The sequence below is a fragment of the Pteropus vampyrus genome, unplaced genomic scaffold (genome assembly GCF_000151845.1).
Source record: "Pteropus vampyrus isolate Shadow unplaced genomic scaffold, Pvam_2.0 Scaffold115, whole genome shotgun sequence".
In the NCBI taxonomy this organism is placed as follows: Eukaryota; Metazoa; Chordata; class Mammalia; order Chiroptera; family Pteropodidae; genus Pteropus; species Pteropus vampyrus.
Window position 1 is genome coordinate 322,531 of NW_011888896.1, and position 9,265 is coordinate 331,795.

The following is a 9,265-nucleotide window of genomic DNA, read 5'->3' on the forward strand; positions in this document are numbered from 1 at the left end:
TTCATCTATATTGTTGCAAATGGGAGTGTTCCATCTTTTCTTAAGGCTTTTCTTATTCCATTGTATAAATGCACCCCATCTTCTTTACCTAATCACCTATCAAAGGACACTTCGGTTGTTCCCATGTCTTGGCCACCATGAATAATGCTGCAATGAACATTGGAATGCATATATCTTTATGGATAAATGTTTTTAAATTTTGAAGGAGTATATACGCAGAAGAGGAATCGATTTGTAAACATATGACTGAGGAATCTGGCTTTTTGCCGGCTATAAGCTAGTGGCTGTCCTCAAGTCTAAGAGGCCACCTACAGTTCCTTGTAATGTCATCCTTTCCACAGGCATGGAAGTTACTTCAAAGCCAGCAGGAGACACTAATGTCTAGTGCATGCTAGAAAAATGAAACCATATGTGTGTGTGTGTGTGTGTGTGTGTGTCTCATAGTGTAAGTATAGGCATATGTATGTCACAGTGTAACCATAGTGACATCATATTACCTTTACCATATTATTTTACCTACTTATGGAAGTACCAGTCCATCACCCTTGCCATATGATGTAATCTAACCATGGGAGTGACATCCCATCACCTTTCTATTAATTAGAAGCAAGTCATCATCCCTTCCACACTAAAAGGGAGGGGATCACACAGAGTATGAACCATCGGGGGGTAGTCATCCTAGGATTGGTCCACTATGGGAGGTAAAAAAAATGAAAGTGGAAGAAAAAATATATATATATCCATCACATTTTCCAAATAATACATGTATAAAATTCTATAAAAAGGGAAAATATTAAAAAAATAAGAAGGGCCCTTGGACATTAAAAATATGATTGAATTTTTTGGAAATGTCTACAGTCACATTTTTAATTTCCAGGGTTTCTTTTTATCCTTTGAATATCCCTTCTTCTTTTAATAGAATTTTGTGCATTTATTATGGATGCATTATCTCTTTTTGTCTCCGAGAACTTTAATAATAGCTGTATTTTTCAATATTTCTCTTTTCTGCATAGCTTTGCTTCTTCTAAATTTTTTTTATCTGTTTATTTATTTGGGTCTCAGTGTACCCGATTAAGTGCTTCCCTCAAAGGTATAGTGATTGTTAACTATTGGCTTATGTTTAAGAATATGTAATTAAAAAGCTGAATGACAGTTCTGTGATTGTGGGCGAAGCTTATCTACTGGATTCTTCACTGTAAGGTGATCTCATTGGGCTTTTTCATGCACCCTTCATTGTTAGCATTTTTGGTTCTATTCTCTTGCACTGGTCAGTTCCCCCAGAAGAGACTCTTTCAGCCATGTGTGTGGAAGGCATGTGCCTGCCTATAAGCATTTGAGGAGCTGAGAGGTAGAAGTACAGTCCTCAAGATTAAGTGAGCAAATGTGCACTGAATACCTCAACTATACCTGGTATCCCCCAGTTCTGAGAATGGCCCTCTAGTTTGTGGAAGAAGGAATCTGATGGACTAACTGCCTTTAATTACATCCCCTAGTTTTTAACCCCACCTCTCCATCTCCAGAGGTACTACTAATTCCTGACACTTCAAAATTCCTGGTTTTAAATTTGTGTTGCCTCTCAAATTTTACTACTAAACAGCTTAAGATGCTGTTTTCTCAAGTCTGTAAGATGAGTCACCACTCATCCACATATTTTCCAGCTTCTGAAGTTGCTGCTGCTTCTTCTTCTCCCATTCTCTCTGTCTTTGTGATTTCTGTCTATTAAAAAAAAAAAAAAAAAAAAACTCAATAGGTTTCAGGGAAGAATTGAATGCAAATGTGTATGTCCAATCCATCACTTTTAACTTGAAATGATGACTCACAATTTACATCATTGATTTCATGCAATATCAAATTTTATGTTCTACCATATTTCTGACAATTTCAATTATTGCTTCTCGAAAAATGATAAGTTGTTACATGGGGATATCACTCTCCTCCCCATCTCACCCCCATCTGAACCAAGTCCCTGACATGTCAAAAGAGGCATCCTTTTTGGCTTGATTTTGTTTTGTTTTGTTTTTATCCCTGAAGGTTACTCCCACACCCACCCCTGAGGAACATAATGCTGTCTTCTCCTTATTTGGCAGAGGATTATAGGGATTTGTACCTGTGAATCAGGTATCTTATTACATTTGAGACAGCTAGTCCTTTAAAGAATGGTTTAAGTATGCATGTAGTATGAAGAAATGGCAAAAGCAAAAAAAAATCCTCTTGTTTTGGATCAGAAGAACTAACTCAAATCCTGCGTTTTCTCTGAGCCTAATTTTCTCATTTTTAAAAGAAAATAATACTACTTATTTCATAAGATTGTTCTGAAATTTGAAAAGATAACACATGCAAAGTAAGTAGCATAGGTAGATTACTAGTTTAAGATGGCAGATAGGAACTACACCAGAGAAATACGTCCCTAAAAAATAAAAAAATAAAAAGGACTACTACAACAAATAAGAAAACAGTCAACAAACTTTGAAATCTAGCAACCACTAATAAGAACTGCAGTCTAAAAAGACTTGACTCCCACCTTCTACCTCCCACCTTCTATCACCCACCTTCTACCTCTTGCCGTGCTTGAAGACCATTCTGGTAAGTCAGCTTATATGAGTCAAAGCCATAGAGTGTCTCTCACGCAAGAATGGCACAATTGCCCCCAACACCAATTAGTTTTGTAAACTCTGTGGAAAGCATTTCATAAGATCTCAGAAAAGAACAAATGTCCAAATATAACAGAAGAGGGAAATGATAGATAGATGATAGATAGATGGATGGATAAATGATAGATTAGATAGATAGATAGATAGATAGATAGATAGATAGATTAGTAGGTTATTACAAAAACTCCATATAAGAGATTATGGTGGCTTGGATGGTAAATGGTAGTAGTGGTAATGGAAAAAAATGATAAAATTACAGATATGATTTGAAAGTATAGTCTACAGAATTGGCTGTGGGTATAAGAGAAACAATGAAATCAAGTATAATCCCAAGTTTTTTTGGTGTGAAGAACTGAAAATTATGGAACTGCTATTAATTGATCTAGAGTATATTATAGGAGAGATAAGGAGCTTAGTTTTGAACATGTTATGTTTGTGACACCTGTTAGACATTTAAGTAGAGATGTCAAGAAAGCAGTTGGATATTTAAGTGTGCAGTTCTGAGAAATCTGTGCTAGAAGGTATAAATTTGAGAATTATCAGAACATACGTGTGTGTATATGTATTTATATATACATGAATGTGTGTATTATGAGATTCAGTTTCTTATGGATTCAAAGAAAATGGAAAAAGACAGGCACTGAATACCTAAGGAAACACATTGATAATTAAAAAATCGTTATGAAATCAAGGGATAACTGATCACTGACAATGAACAAATAGTCATTGCTGAAAATTAAATTGTTAACATAATGAAACTGTTTAAGTTTGTTCAAAATACAAAAAAAAAAAGAGATTAAAGCAATTAGGAGGTTCAAATTAATAGATATATAAGACAGAGGAAGACAGTCCAACAGATGGATATTCATTTTCCTTAACAGTAGAGAGTTTAATTAAAATGATTTAGCGATATAGAAAGCATAAAAATGTTTGTTGAATATACTAACATCTGAATTGGATGAGTGAAGATTTTATACCTTGTTTGCTAGTTTTGGTAGTATACATAATTAACACTCCTAATTAAGAGTTTTCATTTATTTAAAGCACTACTTTTATGTCAGTGTTATACAGGGTCAAATTTGTTTTAGGTAATACAGTAGAATTTGTTTGGTTTTTTAAAATTGCTTGAGAGTTCTCCATAACCCAATTTAAAACCTATTTACTGAAGCCCATGCCATAAATACTTAAGGCTAAGAGTGTGCCCTTGCACTTTTTTTTTCCTACCAGTTAAGTGTTGTGTTTACCCAGATTTTCAGCTTTGTCTGTCCCCAGGCTGATCATGACAGCTATATGGTTGTAGCAATCACCTAACTTAACCGAATATTATATAAGCCTATTAAACATGAAAATAAAAGACCATTATTTTTTCTCTGAAAACCAAGTTGGGGAGACTTCTGGTTAGGATGTAAAAAGCTGTAAAAAACTATTGCTCTCTACCTATTTGCCAAAACAAACTGGATAAGATTTAAAATCATTGTAGAGCTGAGAACACAAAGAATCCTAAATTAACTATATACCAGAAAATGACATGCCTTCATAAGAGAGAAGAGACACATGGCTGCTCTCATCTCTGTTGGAACAGCAGAAAGAAAATGAATTTATCAGAGATAAGGATAAGGAAAAACCAATCAAACTTTCAAAGAACTTTTAATGGCTGCAAATGGGCAGATATGACAGATTAGAATTCCAAGGAGCCTCAGACACAGACAGATCTGCAATCTGCCATGATTCTATTTGAAGGTCTTTACCACATGGTTGGGGGTAGTATGCAAAAGCCTGAGGGCAGAGCAGGACAGGCGTAAAACAGGCAAGCACCTGAAATCAGCGGATGAGGCAAGAGCACAGACAAACCCATTCAAGGAACTCTGGGGTTTCAGCTACCAACACTGGGGTGGGGCAAGAGAGCTAAGAAAGCTCTTCAAGGCATTTCTAGACTTTCATAGAATATAAACAGCTACCCTCTGAAGGTGGCAGAAGGGCAACAAGGAAGAGAGATAGCTCAGGTGCATAAATCCTTAAGCAGGACTGGAGAGCAAAGAGAACTTCCAAGCAACTCCAAAATCTGGTATCCTTGCTGTAAGCAGAGGGAGGTCTCCCATTGTGCAGAGATCTGGAGGCATTGCTATAAAGTACAAAAAGATCTCAGGAATCTCATCAGTGTTCAGAAATTAACTCCTACTGATGGAAAAATCTTTATCCTTTCCTCAAAACACTTAAAGCCAGTAGTGAATTGAATCGAACTAATGCTGTAAAAAGACAGTATCTACCTGAACCACAAGTTAGTCACTCAGCATCCCCTTGTCACTCAAGCAGTCTGGCAGGTAATAAGTGTGTGCTTTTTTCTGGAGGTAAATGTTACTTGCTCTCTATTATTCTTTTGTTAAAAAAAAATCTCAAGCACAATAAAATATTACAAGGTATACATAGAAGCAAGAAAATGTGCTAAAGAGAGAAAGGAGTCAATAGAAGCAGACTCAGAGGTGACTCGGTAGTTGGAATTATCAAACCAGGACTTTACAGAACAATGATATTAATACTAAAGGATCTAATGAAAAAGGTGAAAACCATGCATGAGGAGATGAGAAATTTAAGCACAGACATGGAAACTATAAAGTGTAGCCAAACTGGGATAGAGGAGCAAATCTGCACACTGTTTGTGTGGTGTTGAGCACTTAGATATATTCCCAGACAATCCCCATGGAGAGAAGGCTGTAAGTTAAGAAGAAGGAGGGGTTGAGGGTAGTGATGTTTGGTGTATACCGTGGTACCTAATAGAAGTGAAGGTCAGTAAATGTGCTAGCACCCCATGGAAACAGTAGAACAGCAAATATCTCAAGATCACTCACTTAATTTATTCATAAATACACATTATCTTCTGGAGATTCCTAAGAACAGGTACTGAAGTTACTGAGCACTTTGCAGGGCTCTGGGGTCTTACAGAGCATATGAGAGCAAAACAAACAATGAAACCTGGGTGAACACTGTAAATATTATCCTAGCTCTAAAATAAGCTGATGAGGCCTGCTTCAACTCAGGTTTTGATAAATTACAACAAATCTATTTCTTTTCTTCCAGAACTTTCATGATGGGGAAAAGTGGCTTATTTCCTTCCTGTGTACAGGATTGCTTAGTTGAGATAACGTAGTCACTTAAGAGATCAAAGAATATTCACCGTGTTTTACAATAAATCTTATTGATCTAAACCATAGGTGTTGTTCTACTAAGGTCCCATTGGTTCCTAGGAGAGATCAACAGTCTTACTCTCCTTCTATTTGGTATTCTTTTCTTTCCAGACCACAGCTCATTGTGTGAAGCTATGCCTTTTCTGTTTTTATTTTACAAAAGCTACTAGGGACTGCTTTAGTTACCTGACATTTATCTAGACAATTTCTGGTTCTCAGTTCACCTGTTTTTATTTCTGGTGACACTTGACTACACTTAATAGGCCTTTCTATTTTTTTCTAATTAATTTCTTATTAGTGCTGCATTTCAACTTCACTAGGCTGATTACAATCAACAGCCTTAACTTCACCATCTTTCAGTTCAGATTTCAGTGTATTAATTTGTACAGATATGGAACTCTGTCAAATATGAATTAATTGTGTCCTTAGGACTCAGTTATATTCTTAAAGGAGCTTCAACTGAAAGTAACTTTTTAAAAAAAGTAAGCCAGGTGACACCTAGTGCTAAATGAAGTTTAAAAATAATACAGATAATGACTTACTTGTATGCAATGGAATTTTATAGAAACATTTAGGCCACATACTTGCCATTTTTAACTCTATATTTGCAACAATATTTGCATTATAAGATAAAATGTAAAGATGGTAATTACTGAATTTTTAGTTATATCCAAAGTTTTCATTTAAAAAAAAATCTCTAAAGTCAAATAAGAGTATTTCTCAATATTTTGTGCAATTGTCCGTGCTTTTGGGGTATCAGTAGTTAAATTCATAATGGCACAAAGGTGGGAAAGAAGCAATGGGCAGCCAAACGTCATTATGGATATATCTTGTTCGTGATACTCAACAAATACCAGATGAAAATCTGGACTTGCAAAGTAAACTTAATAACAGTTCATTATTTAGTTTTTTAAAGCATTCACTGCCAGGTACTTTTAAATTATAGGCTCTGAAAAGTATTGAAAAGCTTGCCGTTTTATTGCTAAAAGCAAGGTACATACACCTCTGCTACACTAGAGTGGAGCTGTTCTAGATGTGTGTCTCAGGTATGGTTTTTTTTTTTTTTTAATTTCTCCTTTTTTCCCTCCACAAGGAACTATTAAAGAGATTCATTTATTGCTAACGATTTTATTCATGTCTGTACCAAATTTGTCTGGAAAACTTGGCATTCAGCAGTGGTAAAGTTGCTGTTGCTAGTAGTCCTTTTGTGGGTGGACCTGACAAGAAGGCATTTCACAAATAAGGTGATACAATGGGCCTAGGAGGGCAAAACTTGCAATCTCCTGCCTGTGAATAAGCTTCTTTGCATCCTCATTTTTCTTCAGCCATTTACATTACTCAGAGATAGAAGCACAAAGAGTAGTTTTTGGCTTTGGGCTCATTTATACATGTGCATTGTTAAAAACCGTTTGTGACCTAGACAATGCTGAATTTTGAATTTTTGCCACCCTAGCTAAGAAATGATTCAAATGAACCACATAAATGTATTAATGAAGAGTGAAAAACAAAACAAAACCTTTCTTTTTTTTTTTAGGTGAGGCAACCCTTGGTTGACTTCACAGATTGCAAGGACCTTGTCAGTTTACAATCCCTCATATTTTTTATATTTTTAAATTTTTTACACCTACAGCACCTGGTCTTCCTAGGTGGTTTCCCATCCATGTACTAACCAGGCCCAACCCTGCTTAGCTTCTGAGATCAGATGGAATTGGGCTTGTTCAAGGTAGCATGGCCATAGACCAAAACTTTTTCTAATGGAAGCTTTCAGATTATTTTAAAGGAAACAAATTAACAAAATAATTTCTTCCTTTTCTCACACTGACCTAAGTATAATTATTTATTTTGTTTTTAAGTTTTTAATTCTCTTTTTCACTGACTTTTTAGCCAATCCTATTCGGAACTGATGAAATGTGCTCATTAAGAATTCAAAAGATATTTGCTTAAGATTAAAAATTTTGTGGTTCAAAGACACTATCAAGAAAGTGAAAAATCAACCCACAAACTGGGAGAATATATTTGCAAATCATATATCCAATAAGGGATTTATATTCATAGTATATAAAGAACTATTACAAGTTAATAATAAGAAAACCCAATTAAAAAAAATGGGTGAAGGAGAAATATATAAATAGCAAATAAGTACATGAAAAGATTGTCATCATCATTAGTCATTAGGGAAATACAAATTAAACCATAATGACATTAATTTTTGACCTACTAGAATGGCTATAATAAAAAAGATGGAGACTAACAAGTGTTGGCAAGAATGTGGTGAAATCAGAACAGTCATACATTGCTGAGGGGAACATAAAATGATGCAGACACTTTGCAAAACAATTTCGAAGTTTCTTAAGTTAAACATAGATTTACCATAGACTCAGCAATTCTATTCCTAGGTATGTTAAGACTCAGTTATATTCTTAGCAGAGCCTATGAACTTTAAATTTGATGTAAAACCTATGAAATGCCCTATAAAACAAAAGCAAACAAAACAAAATAAAATAAAAAAGCTCTTGTTTATCATTTCCCAGAGAACAAAAACTATGTTTATGCTAAAGGTAACTGTGCCCTAGGTTATCCACCTTAGTGTCAGCTTTGTACCTCTACACCTGTTTGGTTTTTTCTGGTGAGATAAATAAAGAAATAGAAAATAAGCTCTAACAAGCTTCAAGTCTCTGTCCAAACTTATTGATCGAGTGTAGAAGTCCAAGTTCCAAAGTGATTGTTATTTTGAGTGAAAAAATTCTCTCTGAAATTTTAAAATAGGCACATTAGAAGCCAAATGTACATTAGTTACCTGCTCCCATCCCCCATCCTTTTTCTTTTTAAAGGATATATTCTGCATGATGGAGGCTAAAAGGTGGCAGCTGTGCCAAAGTAGTGGACCCTAAATCGTGGAGCAAAAATGAGAAGGGGGGAGGCTCTGATTGCTCACAGTACAGGAGTGAATATGCGCTCTCAACCACAAATCAAGCAAGCTGAAAAAAAAAAAAAAGGCCCAATCAAGGCAGTAATGGCCTCCACTTCACAATCAGACAAGTGCTTCTTACTTGAAAAATCCTACCATTTATAGCTGATTGCTAACCCTGGCCTCATTTCTAATCTAAAGGGCGAGTAATAATTTGGAAAAGGAATTATAACAACTTCCCAACAATTTAGCAAATTGTTATTATTTCAGGGGGAGGGAGGAAGGTAGAAAGGAGTTGCTTTTGTAATGCGTTTCTCTTGGGGGCTACCATTTTCATGACATCAAATCCCATTGCTGCCATGCTAGAATAGCAACTAATATATATTGGAAATATGTTTTTTTAATGGTGATATTTTATGCCATGTCACATGTTCCGATATGGTAAAAGTTATGAGCCTCCAAAGAAAGAAGGAGGAAGATGAGCTATTAATCTTTTTATACATATTTGTCTTCAATATTCCCAA

General features: G+C 35.3%; 1 pseudogene; it reads right to left on the reverse strand.

The window, feature by feature from the left end:
- Window positions 1–7,454: 7,454 nt before the first annotated feature.
- Window positions 7,455–7,573, reverse strand: LOC111743526 (annotated as a pseudogene).
- Between the last annotated feature and the right edge of the window lie 1,692 nt (window positions 7,574–9,265).